The following is a 19,891-nucleotide window of genomic DNA, read 5'->3' on the forward strand; positions in this document are numbered from 1 at the left end:
AGACTGCAAACATTTGAATTATTGGCCCTCATTTATGACAAATGTACCAGTGGGGGGCACACCCTGTGTCCTACAGACACATTCTAGTTCCTTCAATATTTGAATTTAGCCCAGCAAAAGTTTTAGTGTTGAACTATAGACCAGTCAATAGTTCGAATTATTGCCCTGTGATTTATGTAAGGGGTCCTGTAAAAATATTCATATAACTACTTGTAGCCTATGAGTAGATGTGAAGTAGATGTGAAACATGTGATCTACCAAGCACCTGTTGTTGAGAGCTATATTGGTGACATTGTCGCTAGACTGTCACACCATGTTGTAAACAGCTTATAAATATCCAGGAGTTAACCATGCGTGTATATATTTCTGTTAATATGTAGTCCAGTAAGTCAATACTCTATAGAGTAACAAATTAATTTAGAAATTAAAACGGTTGCTAGCAGGATCAACTCCCTTGTTGCATCAGCCAGGGGACAAATTGAGAATTTTCAATTACTGTGGACACAGTTGTTATTCCGAGATACTGATCCAGTTTAACATACTTGGTGATTGTTGTTGTCATATCTGTGAAAATGTTAATTAATTTTGCTGTTTTTAATTCACACATTGCTTGTCATGGTTCTTGTGCTTTAATTGACTAGAATTTCTTCTTTTACTTGTCTGAAGTTTGGTGAGAATTTGCTCAAGAGGAATTTGCTTTAAAACTTTTTAGCTCTAATACTAAGGTGAGCTATTAGTATAGGTGGATGGTTTGTTTTCTGTTGTCATGCCTCCATATTATTATTTATGTAAACTTCTGGCCACAACTACACTAACATGGCCAGTAGCATCCTGGAATTGACCTCTGGCAGGTTTGATCAAGCGGTTCAGCTTAATGCGTTGTAGGGCCCATCTGAGCTGAAACTAGAGAAAATCTTTGAAAAATCTCCTTGTGAACCACCAGGTAGATCTTCACCAATTTTGGTCTGTAGCAATCTGTAGCATCCTTATATGGACCTCTCACAAATATATGCAAAAACATTGTTTTCATAGAAAAAGTTTTAAACAAGTTTTTATCATGAATCGCTCTTATTTATTTATCTTTACCAGACTTAGTCTCAAGTCCTGGCACGGACGTCTCTCATGTTTGTTGAAATGGTTCCATCTTTTAGAGGTCGTCAGAGCAAAAAAAGGGGAAACACTTCCGCTCATGAACTGCTTATTTGATTTTTGCCAAATTCGGACTGTAGCATCCATGGAAAAATCTTTCTCAAGTTTGTTCAGTTGAGTCCACTTGACCCTTTTTGGAGTCACCATGCTAAAATTAGTAAAAAAGACATTATTCCACATCTCTGGAAAGGCTTCTTAAGTATTCATTTAACAGCTAGGGTCTGTAGCATCCTTGAATGGACCTCTAACATTCTTTACATTCTCCAGCTTTTCCTCTGATTGGGGCTGCAAGAGACCTTTAATCTTTAGCCTGCTACATTTCTAAAATGGACAGGTCCATCAATCAATTTGGGCAATACCATTTATTATTCAAAGGGTGTTCTTTGAAAATTTACTGACTGAACAGCAAACAGTTCAGACCATGATCAGCCTGCTCTGGTTGCAAAGGCAATATCACTTGCCACCAGCAGCTTGTGTACAGTGTAGGATAAGTAGTTCTAGCAACGTGTACATCTGCACATGATTTGATACTTAGCTCTTGACCTCTACAATCACCATAACTTATTGATGTTACTTAAAAATCTGTTCACTCTCTTAGTGGGCCTTCAGTTGTTGTTTATCCATATGCCCTAGGTACTTGGCCTACCTGAGTTGTGTGTATCTGTTAGGCATCACTTGTCTGCAAGCGCCTATCATAAGATGATGGATTGTTGATAGACATTTTATGAGGAGCTTATGATACAGCCCAGGAAAAAATCTATCAGGAAACAGGAGAAATTGACCTTTACCCTGCTGTATTTCTAAAATGGACTGGTCCATCATTCAATTTTGGCAGTACCACTTTTTATTCAAAGGTGTGTTCACTGAAAATTTACTGCCTGAATAGCGAACAGTGCAGACCATGATCAGACTGCATGGACGTGCATGCTGATCTTGGTCTGCACTGGTCGCAAAGGCAGTATCACTTGCAGGTTATAGGTACATCACTGTTTAAATTTATTGCAGAATAGTTGAAGAGTTTGTATCATGGGACTTCTGGATTCGGTCATGGTTCAGATATCATCTCCTGTTGGTCAATATTTTCTAAAGACTGATTGTGTTGACGTTACATATACCTGTACATACATGAATAATTAATTATGAACTTTTAATCAGTTGGCATGATTTTTAAATTTTGCTAGATTTATGTGTGTCTGAAGCAGAAGTGTTGTTTTGATAGTTGTTAGATAATTAAATACTTACAGAATACAGTAGTCATTGATAGTAAGTTCTTCCTCCATTAAATGTAGGAAGGTATGGTTACTAAGTTTTAGTTCTGTTAGTACAAAAAATGGTGAACCTGTTACAAAAATTGCTCAACCTGGTACCTCTACTACATTATACTTTCCTAAAGACTACATTGTAGCTGGTCATTACATAGGTAGGAACACAATAGGTTAACACTTCTGTTCCTATATATATATATAGGGCCTTTTATAATTTTACTACATAGGGGATGAAAAGGCTCACACAACAACAGAAACAAGCACCATTGCCACATCTGTCTCAGCTACATAGGGGCATGAAAAAGTAGCACCATTGCCACATCTGTCTCAGCTACATAGGGGCGTGAAAAAGTAGCACCATTGCCACATCTGTCTCAGCTACATAGGGGCATGAAGAAGTAGCACCATTGCCACATCTGTCTCAACTACATAGGGACATGAAAAAGTAGCACCATTGCCACATCTGTCTCAGCTACATAGGGGCATGAAGAAGTAGCACCATTGCCACATCTGTCTCAACTACATAGGGGCATGAAAAAGTAGGACCATTTCCACATCTGTCTCAGCTTCATAGGGGCATGAAGAAGTAGCACCATTGCCACATCTGTCTCAACTACATAGGGGCATGAAGAAGTAGCACCATTGCCACATCTGTCTCAACTACATAGGGGCATGAAAAAGTAGGACCATTTCCACATCTGTCTCAGCTTCATAGGGGCATGAAGAAGTAGCACCATTGCCACATCTGTCTCAACTACATAGGGGCATGAAGAAGTAGCACCATTGCCACATCTGTCTCAACTACATAGGGGCATGAAGAAGTAGCACCATTGCCACATCTGTCTCAACTACATAGGGGCATGAAGAAGTAGCACCATTGCCACATCTGTCTCAGCTACATAGGGGCATGAAAAAGTAGCACCATTGCCACATCTGTCTCAGCTACGTAGGGGCATGAAAAAGTAGCACCATTGCCACATCTGTCTCAGCTACGTGGGGGCATGAAAAAAGTAACACCATTGCCACATCTGTCTCAACTACATGGGGGCATGAAAATGTAGCACCATTGCCACATCTGTCTCAGCTACATAGGGGCATGAAAAAGTAGCACCATTGCCACATCTGTCTCAGCTACATAGGGGCATGAAAAAGTAGCACCATTGCCACATCTGTCTCAACTACGTAGGGGCATGAAAAAAGTAACACCATTGCCACATCTGTCTCAACTACATGGGGGCATGAAAATGTAGCACCATTGCCACATCTGTCTCAACTACATAGGGGCATGAAATGTGTAGCTCCATTGCCACATCTGTTTCGACTACATAGGGGCATGAAAAAGTCTTACACAACAACAAAAACAAGCACCATTGCCACATCTGTCTCAACTACATAGGGGCATGAAATGTGTAGCTCCATTGCCACATCTGTCTCGACTACATAGGGGCATGAAAAAGTCTTACACAACAACAAAAACAAGCACCATTGCCACATCTGTCTCGACTACATAGGGGCATGACTACGTAGGGGCATGAAAAAGTCTTACACAACAGAAACAAACACCATTGCCACATAGGTGCATGAAAAAGTAGCACCATTGCCACATCTGTCTCAACTACATAGGAGCATGAAAAAGTCTTCCACAACAACAAAAACAAGCACCATTGCCACATCTGTCTCGACTACATAAGGGCATGACTAAGTAGGGGCATGAAAAAGTCTTACACAACAGAAACAAACACCATTGCCACATAGGTGCATGAAAAAGTAGCACCATTGCCACATCTGTCTCAACTACATAGGAGCATGAAAAAGTCTTACACAACAACAACAACAGGCACCATTGCCACATCCATCTTTCAGCTATAAATCCCGCACGATAACTCAAACGATAACATGTTTGATGATTATGATTTTTCTTCATTAAAACATTTAATATATAAAAATATTTTTGTATAACATTACAGTATGCACTTAACTTCTATCATTGACAACATTTTTGAGTTCAACAGTGCATGAGAACCATAACAATCAAATGATAATATAAACATGCTGTCGTTTAAATTATCGTGCGGAAGTAATACATAGGGGCATCAAAAAACAAACACCATTGCCATATCCGTCTTTCAGACAGATATATGAGAACAACTGAGGCCTAATGACCTAATGCATTGGTATATTTGGGTTAAATATGAAAGCAGTAGAGGAGATTCTCTTTGTTCTTACTGCAGTCCTATTGATTTGAAGTTCTTAGCTTGGAGAAAGTCTCTACTTACGTCAGAAGAAAAAAATTCTGTTGCCATACAATTGCTTTGGTTATTAATTAGTCAGGATTTTCTGGGGTCCAACATTGAATGAAACTTAGTCACTGTTTGTCCAATTATTTCTGATTACATGAAAACAGAATTATTGTTTTCTGCAGGCACCAGAGTACGCTGCTTAATTTGGATTTATAGCATAAAAATATACTAATCCTACCAAACCTGATGTAATAATGAATTTGTCTATTACTGAAATGGACTTGCCGTGAGACTATGCAAGTATACAAGTACTGGCTGCAGTAAAATATATGACATTGTGGTGTTCCCTTATTGTCAGTGCAATTAGCAGTGATTAGGCAGTTCAAAGCTGTAACAGGAGACACTGCCCTGTAATTGTGGGGTTATTATATTGTCCATAGTTATTACCTAATTACAGACCTTCATATACCTTTTGTCAGTGACAGATAAAAACAAAAGTTGTGACGTCACTTTGTTCTTTTATTGAGAAATCGTGTTCAATGGAAATTGTCAGTCACATGTATATATAATAATCCGTGACAGCATTGCTTTTGTTTGTGTTGGAAATCATGTTTTCCGAGAATGTTTTTTGATTGTTTCATTTGATTTAAAGACATGCCACAGAATAACTGTATTCTTTTGTATTTCCATGATGGCAATTATACACGATTTGCATGCTAAATATGAGAAATACAAGTATCTTGTTACAAATTGACAGTGACATATATTAGGCCAAGATAATGTGTTTTAACGTGTAAACATTTTATTTAATGAATATAGCAGTATGCACAGTATTAATTATTTGATGTATTAAGCCGAGTTCAGCCGACATTTTGTTTCTATAGGGTAAGGTAAATCTACGTTTTTAAAACTATACTGAAAAGAGATTGACTGATTATGATCGCAGATGAAGTTGTGAAAACATTAATTTAGGGAGATCCTGAATTGTCCACCTTTCCTCTGGTAGTATAGCTGTGCCATACCAGTATTATCAGAATGATTTTCACGAAGTTCATGCGGGTGGAAAAAATAGGTCACTAGGTTGTGGTGGGTTTTTAATGCTGTTTTTTGACAGTGTTAAGGGGCATATCCAGGATTTTGAGGTAGAGGGTGTGGGTTTATGAGAGATACCATACCTGGGGGATAGACAGATGTGTATTTGGCAATTATCTGTCCTTTCTTCAAGTCCTTATCAGAAAAATAGAATATTTTGGTTGAAAATACTGAACATTTCTTAAACAGTGACTGAGATTCTATGCTGTACAACTGCTCTTTGCAAGTAAAGTTCTTACAACTGTTCTTGCGGAGAAGTTCGTATGAAGAGCAAACAGCAGACCTGAGGACTGAACTCACAGACGGGGCTTCTGTTGCTGAGTGGTAACAGTACCTGGCTTAAAAGCTTTTTTCCGTCACATCAGCGTTCAGTTACTGCTCAGGTATTGTGACAGACCAGTCTTGCTGGCATATGGAAGGTCCTTGCATAAGATAATGCACTGAGGAGCATAGATTAGTCTTCCCTCCACAAATAAAAGCTGCAAAGTCATCATATGAATTGTGAGGGTGTGATTCTTTCGGAAACCCAACCGCAACAAAGAATTGAATCACAAGCTATTTAGAAGATAGGTCTTTTCTGTATGCTCAATTTTGGGCGAGATCTGAGAAGTTGGTGGCTCCAGTTTTTCTTTGGTAAATTTAATATAGTATAATTACCAGTATAAGTGATTGAATTGGGTAGAAGTTACTTATTTTTAAAGAAAAGAGCTTCCTGACTTAGGTGTCAGAGATAGTATTGCGGACATAAGACATTTAGAGTCTACTGTGAAAACATAATTAAAACTCTTCATGGACTGTTGGTGTCACCTTTCATTGACTCCAGGATAAGATGTGTAATAAATATTTACTTGTCACAATTATCAACTGTATCAAATTGTGTTGTATAATTTTGTAATAAATAGAATTTTGATACGGTTAAAAATTATAAAGATAAAATAGAAAAAAATCACTGCCGAAAAAATTCTCTCATGCAATATTATATACATGTCTATGTTAAAATTGTTGTGCCTGTTTTTGTTTTGTGCATGATTTTTCACTTTAAATAATTTTTGCATATATTTGAATTGTCTGTATTTTATTTAAAACGGAAAATGTTACCGTATTTTCCCGAATTAAGGCCCCCCCTCTAATTAACGCCCCCCGACCATTTTGGAGGGAAAAAAATCAACAAGAACGGGGAAAAATCACCTACCTCATTTTTATAAGTCCACATAATAAGTAATTTACAGTACTAAAGTCCAATGTATTAAAAATTAAACACACTTTTAAACAGTCCATGTACCGTAAGTCCAAAACATTTGTACTAAGTACGGTACGTAACAGAAAATTAAACGGTAAATACATTTTTGATTTGTTTTTACTACACTCGCGCACACGCTTCCTGACTTGCAGCAATGTGTTTACGATATACCCTTTTCTTCGGCAGTTTTAAGAACTTTTAATTTAAAAGCAGGCACAGCAGCGTGTCAAACCATTGACATTGTGTATTGCGCAATTAGCTACCCGCATGTACTAAGGAAAATGTTGTCAGAGTACACAGCTGTTTGGGTCATGACGTAATGTGTAGTCGCGAGCGTGTCAAAAAGCCAGACATGGAATACACGAGGTACAGTACCGTATTTAAATGCATAAAAGACACACTGCATTAAATTGGATGCCAAATAATTACGTTTTGGGGGGATTAAACAACACAGAAACACTTTACAGCTAGTTTGAACGATGTTTTTAAGTTTTGTAAAAATTTTCATTTTTTATTTTTTTACCTCAAATAAACGCCCCCTCTTTGGAAAATGTAACGCCCCCGGGGGCGTTAATACGGGAAAATACGGTAAGTCTATCCAAAAATAACAAAAAAATGAGTTGCCTTGTGATTTTTAGAAAGTCAAACTAGCACTAAAGACCACCCTTAAATAAAGGCCACTTCAGTTTTCTCTTCGTGTTTAACCCCGATTAGTGTAAATTTACCTGTGTTGTTAGACAACCTGTCAACAAAGACCACCTTTTTCATTTTCCAAAGATCATTAGATGGTCTTAATAGATGATTTTGACTAGAAAAAAATGTTCAATATCTTTAGATGGAATCCAAAACCCCTATAGATACTTTTAAAAAAGGCCCTGGTTATCAACTCTTTTTAGCTCACCAGAGCACGAAGTGCTCAAGGTGAGCTTTTGTGATCGACCTGTGTCCGTCGTCGTCAGTCGTCAACATTTTGACTGTTAACACTCTAGAGGTCATAATTTTGGCCCAATTTAAATGAAACTTGGTCAGAATGTTACCCTCAATAAAATCTTGGACGAGTTCAGTATTGGGTCATCTGGGGTCAAAAACTAGGTCACCAGGTCAAATCAAATGAAAAGCTTGTTAACACTGTAGAGGCCACATTTATTACCCTATCTTCGTGAAACTTGGTCAGAATGTTTACCTTAATGATCTCTAGGCCAAGTTTGAATCTGGGTCATGTTGGTTCAAAAACTAGGTCACCCTGCCAGATCAAAGGAAAAGCTTGTTCTAGAGGCCACCCATTTATGACCCTTTCTTCATGAAACTTAGTCAGAATGTTTATCTTGATGATTCCTAGGCCAAGACAGAATCTGGGTCTTGTCGGTCAAAAACTAGGTCACTAGGCCAGAATATTTGTATTGATGATTTCTAGGTCAAGTTGAATCTGGGTCATGTGGGGTCGAAAACTAGGTCACCCAGTCAAATTAAAGGAAAAGCTTGTTAACACTAGAGGCCACATTTATGACCCTATCGTCATGAAACTTTATCAGAATATTTATCTTGATGACTTCTAGGCCAAGATTGAAACTGGGTCATGTCCTATTGTCATGAAACTTTGTCAGAATGTTTATCTTGATGACTTCTAGGCCAAGATTGAATCTGGGTCATGTGGGGTCAAAAACTAGATTGCCCGGTCAAATAAAAGGAAAAGCTTGTTAACACTCTAGGGGCCACATTTTTGATTCAATCTTCATAAAACTTGGGTCAGAATATTTGGTATCATGAAGTCTTATATGATTTCGACTCTAGATCATGTAGGGTCAAAAACTAGGTCACTTGGTAAAATCAAAGGAAAAGCTTGTTTATATTATAGAGGCCACTTTTTTGCTCCAGTCTTCATGAAACTTTATCAGAATGTTTTCATGAAATCATGGACGAGTTTTAATCTGGGTTATGTGGGGTCAAAATCTAGGTCACTAGGTCAAATGAAAGAAAATGCTTGTTTACACTCAAGAGGCCACATTTTTTACTTCAGTCGTAATGAAAATTGGTCAGAATATTTGTCTCCATGAAATTTAGCACAGGTTAAAAATTAGCCATGGTTGGATAAAAAGACTACGCCAAATCGAAGAAAAAAACACTATAGAGGCCACATTTCATGAAACTTGGTCAGAATGTTTATCTCCTTGAAAACTCAGACGAAACTGGGTCATGTGGTGTCAAAAACTGGGTCACTAGGTCAAACATGTTTGTTATGGTGTGTTACTCTGGTGAGCGACCTAGGGCCATCATGGCTGATCATGATCTGCACTGTTAGTGATTCAGTCAGTAAATTTTCAGTGAACACCCGTTCGAATAATAAGTGATGCTGCCCAAATTGAATGATGGACCAGTCCATTAGGGTCAAGGTTAAAGGGGTAGCTGTTGAATTATGTCAAAAGATATGTTATGTTGATAAATCTGAGGATATGCACCTAGCAGTACACATACATTGTAATTCCAGTGCAAAGTTGATGGAGGAGAAATATCACTTAAGAATGTTAAGTAGAAGGATGAAGTGATCTGTTCCGACAGGACATTGCATATTATGTTATACATGAGTACAGTTAAATTAATTTGTATAAATAAATGCAAGACAAATACTGTTTTGCTTTAATATTGATTTCCATTGTTTTTCCATTTCGAAAAAAATTTATGCAAATTCAGAATGAAAAAAGAACTCGATGAATGCTACTGTATATAGGTTTTCAGTTCCTGCTACAATGGCCGTTAGAAGTCAGAAGGTACAACTTAATTTAGTTTGACATTTTCTTTCAATTCCAAGAAGAAGAAGAAGGAACTTTTTTTTAGGGGCCTCCGTGGCCGAGTGGTTAAGGTCGCTGACTTCAAATCACTTGCCCCTCATCGATGTGGGTTCATGCCTCACTCGGGGTCTTCATGTGAGGAAGCCACCCAGCTGGCTTACGGAAGTTAGATGGTTCTACCCAGGTACTTGCTCGTGATGAAATAATGCATGGAGGGGCACCTGGGGTCTTCCTCCTCCATCAAAGCTGGAAAGTCGCCATATGACCTATGATTGTGTCGGTGCAATGTTAAACCAACAACAACAACAAAAATACTTTTTTGATATTTCACTTGGAAGTACCCAAGTATTAGGTAATCAGGAGTTCTAGTTTTGCCAAGATTTTGCTAAAAATGATTACTAGCAAGAAATGTTGCTAATTTTCTACAGTGGTAACATCGGTTATTATTAACACTTACCGAAAATTGTGTGATCTTATTGATTCATCCCTATTATTACTTTAAGGCCAGAGTTTTTTTATTTTTTGTTACTCGGATTTTGGGCAGAAAAATGTTGACAGTAAAAAGGCAGTAAAATTTACTAAAACAACAGACGATAAGTGATCACTTCAAATGTGTTGCCTGAAAGGATTTTAACACTACTTTAATACGCATTTAACATGTAATACAAAGAAAATTACCATTCTGTGTTTAATTTCTTTATTATCTTGAACATAAAATTGATGATTTCAAAAACTTTAACAAAATCACTCTTTGGGCATGGGTACTATTTGCCCTTGGTCATAACATCTCCGGCGAGTATTAAATTGATGATTGAATAGCAATTTTCAATGGTCTAATCGGCTGGTTTCATTTTTAGCATGTGCATTTTATTTTTAATTCATCAACTTTTCTGACCAAGATCTTTATCTAATACATTTTAATATTTATTTGTTGTGTTATAAGTCACACTGACACAATTTTATAGGTCATATGGTGACTTTCCAGACTTAAATGGTGCAGGAAGACCCCAGGTACTCCTCTGGGCATCATCTCAGGCATGAATTGGCATCTGGGTAGAATGGCCTACCTTCAGTCAGCCAGCTGGATATCTTTTTCACATGATGACCTGAGTGGGGCTCGATCCCACCGTGGTCAGGGGCAAGTGATTCAAAGTCGGGCCACTCTTTATTTTATATTTGATGGTCAGAAAATGACTGAAAGCATAAGTAGCTAGATAGGTCCCTGAAAAGGATTTGTATGCAATGGAATATATAGATAAATACCTCCAATCAGGCAACTTGTAATATATATATGTCTTCATAAGCATATCACAAGGTTTTATCCCCTTCATAATAGGGTCCTTCCCTCAGAAAATATCTTTTAAATTATGCAGTTTTCCCCAAAAACAGACTTTACATAAGATTTTTTATTCCCCTTTGCCCAAACACCGAGCTGTTTTTGCTCCAAATCACAGGCCTGGGCCCCTTTCCCTCCTGGTAAAAAAAACCCCCCAAAATCTGAAACGGATGACTCCTTTGTTTGGCAGCACTTTGTTGCTCCTATACCTCATCCTCGTGTAATATATAACTGCCAAAGGCATGTCAAATTTACATTCAATGTTGCCGTTGTTATTTACGTCGGGTAAATCTATGTTTTTCTTACATTTTGAGACACCGTTACTGACTGTAACCTTTACAGAACTTGTTTTTCGTTGTTTTATTGTCTATTTACTAGATCACAAACCAAATATTCCGCTTTTCCATCGCGCATAAATCGTTCAAAGACAATCTTAAATTTCACTCAAGTTTTTGTTTACGTATGGGAGACGCTTCCATTTGAGCGGAAATTGCGCCTATATGACTCTGACGAATAATGCGCTGACGAATATCGACATTGTCGTCGTCGTCAGAATGCAGCAAAACATTGATCGTTGCCCAAAAAATAATTTTGAAATTTTTTGAAAATGACGGAAAATAGGGTCGGCGGGTCTGAGTAACGAAAAATCAAAGAACTCTGGCCTAAGGTGGTTTTGCATGTTTGATTCACCATAAGTGACGAGGTAACATAATTTATCCAGAAAATCTAGAATAATGCCAGGTAGCTGCCGAAAGGGTTGCATATAGGTTGCTGGGAGTCTATTGTATCCAGTGTAGTTAGTGTTAAAAATAGTCAGTATGACTGTCTTGCTTAAATCAATTTTGACTATAGATCTGTAGCATAACATAGCAGGGATTTAAGTACTGCAGTTGATATTTGACGAATTTCCGAAAATAAAAGCAAAAGCAATTTAACAAATAGCTTCATTAAAAATCTACATAGTGAAACATACATGTAGGGGGATTTTCCCATAGGAGTCCTTTGTGAAAATTGACCAGATGAATAGTATTTTTAAAACTGGTATAACAAAAATAAAGTGCTAGACCCCTACTTTTTATGCCCCTGAAGGGAGGCATATTAGTTTTCAACTGTCCGTCCGTTCGTTCGTTAGTTAGTTCGTTCTTTAGTCACAACGTTAACTTTTTGCATGAAGGCACTTTACTCGCGAACCTCTGCACCCAGGACCTTCAAACTTCACATGCTGATAGTACTTACTGAGTATACCACTCCTACTGACTTTGGGGTCACCAGGTCAAAGGTCAAGGTCACAGGGGCCAACGTTAACTTTTTGCATGAAGGCCTTTTACTTGCGAACCACTGCACCCAGGACCTTCAAACTTCACTTGCTGATAGTACTTATTGAGTACACCACCCCTACTACTTTGGGGTCACCAGGTCAAAGGTCAAAGTCACAGGGGCCAACGTTAACTTTTTAGCTCACCTGTCACAAAGTGACAAGGTGAGCTTTTGTGATCGCGCGGTGTCCGTCGTCCGTCGTCCGTCCGTGTGTGCGTCCGTGCGTCCGTAAACTTTTGCTTGTGACCACTCTAGAGGTCACATTTTTCATGGGATCTTTATGAAAGTTGGTCAGAATGTTCATCTTGATGATATCTAGGTCAAGTTCGAAACTGAGTCAAGTGCCATCAAAAACTAGGTCAGTAGGTCTAAAAATAGAAAAACCTTGTGACCTCTCTAGAGGCCATATATTTCATAAGATCTTCATGAAAATTGGTCAGAATGTTCATCTTGATGATATCTAGGTCAAGTTTGAAACTGGGTCACATGGATTCAAAAACTAGGTCAGTAGGTCTAAAAATAGAAAAACCTTGTGACCTCTCTAGAGGCCATATTTTTCATGAGATCTTCATGAATTTTGGTCAGAATGTTTACCTTGATGATATCTAGGTTAAGTTTGAAACTGGGTCACGTAGGGTCAAAAACTAGGTCATTAGGTCTAAAAATAGAAAAACCTTGTGACCTCTCTAGAGGCCATATTTCTCAATGGATCTTCATGAAAATTGGTCAGAATGTTCACCTTGATGATATCTAGGTCAAGTTCGAAACTGGGTCACGTGGGGTTAAAAACTAGGTCAGTAGATCTAAAAATAGAAAAACCTTGTGACCTCTCTAGAGGCCATATTTTTCATGAGATCTTCATGAATATTGGTCAGAATGTTCACCTTGATGATATCTAGGTCAGGTTCGAAACTGGGTCATGCGGGGTCAAAAACTAGGTCAGTAGATCTAAAAATAGAAAAACCTTGTGACCTTTCTAGAGGCCATATTTCTCAATGGATCTTCATGAAAATTGGTCAGAATGTTCACCTTGATGATATCTAGGTCAAGTTCGAAACTGGGTCACGTACGGTCAAAAACTAGGTCAGTAGGTCTAAAAATAGGAAAACCTTGTGACCTCTCTAGAGGCCATATTTTTCAAAGATCTTCATGAAAATTGGTCAGAGTGTTTACCTTGAAGATATCTAGGTCAAGTTCGAAACTGGGTCACGTGGGGTTAAAAACTAGGTCAGTAGATCTAAAAATAGAAAAACCTTGTGACCTCTCTAGAGGCCATATTTTTCATGAGATCTTCATGAAAATTGGTCAAAATGTTCACCTTGATGATATCTAGGTCAAGTTCGAAACTGGGTCACGTGGGTTCAAAAACTAGGTCAGTAGATCTAAAAATAGAAAAACCTTGTGACCTCTCTAGAGGCCATATTTTTCATGAGATCTTCATGAATTTTGGTCAGAATGTTTACCTTGATGATATCTAGGTCAAGTTCGAAACTGGGTCACGTAGGATCAAAAACTAGGTCATTAGGTCTAAAAATAGGAAAACCTTGTGACCTCTCTAGAGGCCATATTTCTCAATGGATCTTCATGAAAATTGGTCAGAATGTTCACCTTGATGATATCTAGGTCAAGTTTGAAACTGGGTCACGTGGGTTTAAAAACTAGGTCAGTAGATCTAAAAATAGAAAAACCTTGTGACCTCTCTAGAGGCCATATTTTTCCTGAGATCTTCATGAATATTAGTCAGAATGTTCACCTTGATGATATCTAGGTCAGGTTTGAAACTGGGTCATGTGGGGTCAAAAACTAGGTCAGTAGATCTAAAAATAGAAAAACCTTGTGACCTCTCTAGAGGCCATATTTCTCATTGGATCTTCATGAAAATTGGTCAGAATGTTCACCTTGATGATATCTAGGTCAAGTTCAAAACTGGGTCACGTGCGGTCAAAAACTAGGTCAGTAGGTCTAAAAATAGGAAAACCTTGTGACCTCTCTAGAGGCCATATTTTTCAATGGATCTTCATGAAAAGTGGTCAGAGTGTTTACCTTGAAGATATCTAGGTCAAGTTCGAAACTGGGTCATGTGGGGTTAAAAACTGGGTCAGTAGATCTAAAAATAGAAAAACCTTGTGACCTCTCTAGAGGCCATATTTTTCATGAGATCTTCATGATTATTAGTCAGAATGTTCACCTTGATGATATCTAAGTCAAGTTTGAAACTGGGTCACGTGGGGTTAAAAACTAGGTCAGTAGGTCTAAAAATAGAAAAAACCTTGTGACCTCTCTAGAGGCCATATTTCTCAACGGATCTTCATGAAAATTGGTGAGAATGTTCAGCTTGATGATATCTAGGTCAGGTTTGTAACTGGGTCATGTGCGGTCAAAAACTAGGTCAGTAGGTCGAAAAATAGAAAAACTTTGTAACCTCTCTAGAGGCCATATTTTTCACGAGATCTTCATGAAAATTGGTGAGAATGTTCACCTTGATGATATCTAGGTCAAGTTTAAAAGTGGGTCACGCGCCTTCAAAAACTAGGCCATTAGATCAGATAATAGAAAAATCTGTGACCTCTCTAGAGGCCATATTTTTCAATGGATCTTCATGAAAATTGGTCAGAATTTTTTATCTTGATGATATCTAGGTCACATGTGCTCAAAAACTAGGTCACTATGTCAAATAATAGAAATAATGACGTCATACTCAGTTCAACACTGGGTCATGTGGGGATAGGTGAGCGATTCAGGACCATCATGGTCCTCTTGTTGCATTAAGGCACTTTACTCGCGAACCACTGCACCCAGGACCTTCAAACTTCACATGCTGATAGTACTTATTGAGTTCACCACCCCTACTGACTTTGGGGTCACCAGGTCAAAGGTCAAGGTCACCGGGGCCAACGTTAACTTTTTGCATGAAGGCACTTTACTCGCAACCACTGCACCCAGGACCTTCAAACTTTACATGATGATAGTACTTTATGAGTACACCAACCCTACTGACTTTGAGGTCACCAGGTCAAAGGTCACAGGGGCCAGCATTAACTTTTTGCATGAAGGCACTTTACATGCGAACCACTTCATCCAGGACCTTCAAACTTCACAATGCTGATAGTACTTATTGAGTACAACACCCCTACTGACTTTGGGGTCACCAGGTCAAAGGTCAAGGTGCTGCGGGGGAGCATTTGTCACCATTAGTGACAGCTCTTGTTTATTGACTGAATTTCCTTTGGTTGAAAAGTACTTGTTTCAAACCTGCAGAATCACCTTAAACCAGATTTTCAAAGAAAAAATGATTTATTGATTTGAATTGTCAGTGGGCATCAACTTTTTTTAGCCCGAAGGGGAAAATTTTTTTTTGACCGCTGTGTCTGTAGTCTGTGGGTTGCGGTCTGTCAGTCTGTCGGTCTGCAGTTGGTCTGTCGTCTGTCCGCAATTTTGTGTCCGGCCCTATCTTTGTTCGTGGAGGGTTTTTTCAAAAAACCCCTTGGCATGAAGTTTTCCCACGAAACGAGTGTCGCGCCAAGACCAGGTCCCGTACTCAAAGGTCAAGGTCACATTAGCATTAAAGGAAAGTGCTTGGGGGGTGCCCTGCCCATATTTTTGTCATCGGGGTTGGATTTTAAAAAATTTGGATGATGTGTCCCACGAAAGGGACGATGTCGCGCGAAAGACAGGTCCGTACCCAAAAGGTCAAGGCCATTAGACTTTAAAAGGATGTGCATTGATGGGGCTGCCCCGGTCCATACTTGTCACGGGAGGGATTTTCAAATAATTGGGCATGAAGTGTACCACAGTAAGAGAGTGTGGCGCAAGCCCAGGTCCGTAGTCAAAGGTCAAGGTCAACTTAGACATTAAAGGAAGTGCATTGAGGGTTGTCTTTTCATATTTTTGTCAACCATGGATGGTTTTTAAAAACTTGGATGAATGTGTCCCCACAGTAAGACGACGTGTCGCACGCAAGACGGGTTTGTGCTCAAAGGTCAAGGGGTACAATTTAAAAAGTTAAAAGGTAATTTTTATATAGTGGCATTGATGGCCCCCTGTGGTCCATTTTTGTCTTTTCATGCATGGTTTTTAAAAATAAACGCTGTTTTGGGGGCCAGAAAGCGAGGTGTCGGGCAAGACCCCGCTGTAGGTAAAAGGGCCCCCAATTAACTGGGCCCATAATTCTTAAAAGTGCCTGGGGGCTATTCATCCTATGGGGACGTCTTGTTTTTTTGGGATATGGAAATATTAAGAAAGTGAAGAATTTGGGGGTGAGTGATCCAGTTGGGGTTTATGTTAATTAACGGCCCCCCCAAACGCCCTCTAGAAAGATTTTTTTCTTATATAAGAAAATTCACAGTTTTAATAAAAGACTTTATTCCCCGTTTTGAGCTGTAAAAATTTTTTACAAAAAAAGGGAATTTGTAGAAAATTTTTTTCAAAAAAATCAGGCCTTTCCCAGAAAAAAAAAAAGGTTTTTGAAAGGGAAGCCTGTTTCAGAACAGCTTGCTATTCTGCTTTGGGATTTGTCAAGTACATAATTTTTTTAACCGTGAGCATAAATTTTTTATCCTGCTGGTTTTTACCCAATTTTATGATAATGCAGATGACTTTGTTGGGGGGAAAAAAGTTTTAACATTTTAGCAAAAAAATAAGCTGTTCACAGTTTATTTTAAATATTGAAAATTATAATTTTCCAGTCATTTTTTAGTAGCAGTTTGTTTGTTGATGTACCTTGGGTATTTGGAAAAATCATTTTTTCCATAAATGGGAAAAAAGGCGGCTTTAAGTGAGAAAGTTTCCAAGAGCTGACTTTTGTAATATATGGGCATAAACAACTTAAAAAGGGATTCTTGCTTCGGGGTGTTAAAGAGATTCAAGATCAGGTCTCGCACTTTGATTTGCAAAAATTTGTTTGAACCCAGATCTCTTTTTTAATCTCAAAATTTTTATTAAGTCTACTGTAATATCCCTTTTGCTGAAATTGGATTTGACAAAATTTTTTTTTAAAAGTGGGTTTTATACTGTATTGACGAATAATTTTGTGTGTTAAGAAATTAAAATTAATGGCATTTAATGTTATTTAAGTGATATATGTACATTTGCACATGCAATGGTGACAGCTCTTGAGAAATTTGGGGGTTCGTGCCCAGGGGTTAAGGTCTTTTTTATACCCCCATTTTAAAAAAAATGGAAATTTTATGTGGAAAGGGTTGTCTGTTGTCCGTCCATCTGTATATTTTGTCCAGAGAAAACCCAAATTCCCATTAAGGTAGGATTTTAAAAATTCGGGGACGTGATATATAAATGGCTTTTTTTTGTATTGGTGAAAAAATTTTCTGGCTGGATGTTGTTGCTGCAGGTTAAATAGCTAAAATCTATGAAAAATTGTGAGTTAAACAAAAGCAAAAAAAAAACAATCAAGAATTCCCCCAGTGGTCTGTAGGAGAGGAAGGGACCAGGGTTAAATTTTTGGGGAGTCTTTCCCCAGGTGAGACATTGTTTGATTGGGAGTAAACAGAACCCACAATACTTGAAGTAATTGTTCCCTTTTCGATGATTTTTAAAAGTAACTTGCGATTTGAAAGTTAAAAGTGGGGGCCCTGGGTTAAAAATTTTTAAACCTTTAGTGCTGGCTGCAAGTGAAATCCCTTTGCGAAAGTGCAGACAAAGATATGGTCTGCAGTTCGTATTAATCAGAAAAGTTTTCAGTGAACACCCTTTTTAACAAAGGGATCCCCAATTATGAAGACCCCCATTTTAAAAAATTTAGCAGGTTGGGTTTAAAAATGATGTGCTAAGTAATTAACATACAAAAGGAAAAAAAAATAAACTTAAATATATGGAAATTTTCCACTACTTATAAATTAAAAATTTTAGTGCAGTAGCTAAAAACCATGATAAAAACATTTTGTATAAATTTTTTGATTAGAGGTGTTGTAGGTATTAAGAAAAAAAAAAAAAAAAAAAAAAACCTTAAAATATGGCAATATTTCCCACTCTTATAAACTTGAAATTTTAGTGAAATAAAAATGTAAAAACATTTTAAATTTTGAATTTTCGACTTTCGAGGAAATTTTTATGAATCAGAAAAAAATCTGACAGAGTTTGGAATTTCAGTGATAGAAATATGTTTTTTGGTTGAAATCTAAATTTTTACTTATCCCTAGGGAAGTAAAGAAAAATTTTCCCCTCTTTAACATTATGGGGGATGTCAACGTGAAAAGATTTTAAGAACTTAAAAGGGATTTTATTCTTCATTTACCCTGGTTCATGGTTTAGAGAAAGTTTAAGGAAAAAAAGATTTGGGGGAAAAAAAAATTAAAGGCATGCAGGTTTTTTTTTTTTTCAGAATAAGAAGATTCGAATGCCGGGCATTAGTTCTTAAGATTGTATGGAAAACTTTTTTATTTGGGGCTAAATTTAAAAAAAGTTTGTGGGCTAAGTAAAGTAGGATTTTTTTAAAAGTATCGGAAAAGAAAATTAAAAACGAAAATTTTTGAGTTAGGAATAAGTTCTGCTGTTTAGAAACACATTAAGTCTTACCAATTTTATCCAGTCTATTTTAAAGAAGGCTTTTGTATTTGCAAAAAGTATATGTCAGTCTATAGAAGCGTCGGGGCTTACTATATTTGCAAAAAATACCACGTATTTGTAAAAATCCAAAACTTCAAACGCACTGTATTTGAAGTTATGAAGTAAAACATTTTGTATTTGCAAGAAAATTTTTTGTTTGAAAAACTGTTGAAAAATTATATTTTACACAAAAAAGTTAATTTCAAAATGATCATTGTTTTTATGGATTTTTTTTTGTCTGCTATGATTTGATACTGGTTGGGCTAATTAAAAGAGACTTATTATTTCTATTTTCAGCATTGACATATAAATACATCGTATCACAGCAGCCTATTGGTCGACTACTATTCCGTTTGTTCTGGATAAAAACCGGACCTCAAAAGGCTATTAATTTTTTAGAGAAATTGTAAATAAAAATTGATCTTTATGTTTATATTTTTTATTTATTAAAAACCATATTTGTAATTAAAGGGGTTTTCCCCCCCAAATTTAATTTAAAGGGGCATTGAGTAGGAATGAATTTAGCAATTTTTAGAGGAAAAAAAATTTTTAAAAGAGAATGGAGGCATTTATGCCTTTACTTGCTGAATTTGGCGTTGATACTACCAAACATACAACAAATTTTTGAAAGATCATTTTGGGAAAAAGGCCCCTGGCTCTAAATCTGTTGGGTTAAGACGTGCAAATAATAAAGTAATAATTGTGGTTCTTGGTAAGTTATGCAAACTTTTTTTAGAGTTCTGAGTTGCCCCGTTTGTATCAGTCCCTGCATCCCCCATCCCCCAATCTTGTATGCAATCTCAAAAAAACCAGTCATCAACTCACAGGTTTTATTCAGCATGTAAAATTTTGTGGGGTTTTGGGGTTAAACATTGCCAGGGCGGTTTTTGGCCCTTGATTAGTAA

At 37.4% G+C, this 19,891-nt stretch overlaps 1 protein-coding gene across 2 annotated transcripts in view; it reads left to right on the top strand.

The window, feature by feature from the left end:
- The window catches only part of LOC128545849 (uncharacterized), a 54,345-nt gene extending 35,019 nt beyond the window's left edge, over window positions 1–19,326 (top strand). Inside the window, exon 6 of one of the 2 annotated variants that reach the window (XM_053551372.1) lies at window positions 19,284–19,326. The gene's annotated coding sequence lies outside the window, so the exon portion shown is untranslated. Of the gene's footprint in view, window positions 1–2,641; window positions 3,024–19,283 lie in introns of those variants that run through there. The other variant, XM_045333876.2, reaches the window with a different exon arrangement.
- Window positions 19,327–19,891: the final 565 nt, after the last annotated feature.

This window comes from Mercenaria mercenaria, chromosome 9, assembly GCF_021730395.1.
Source record: "Mercenaria mercenaria strain notata chromosome 9, MADL_Memer_1, whole genome shotgun sequence".
Lineage (NCBI taxonomy): Eukaryota > Metazoa > Mollusca > Bivalvia > Venerida > Veneridae > Mercenaria > Mercenaria mercenaria.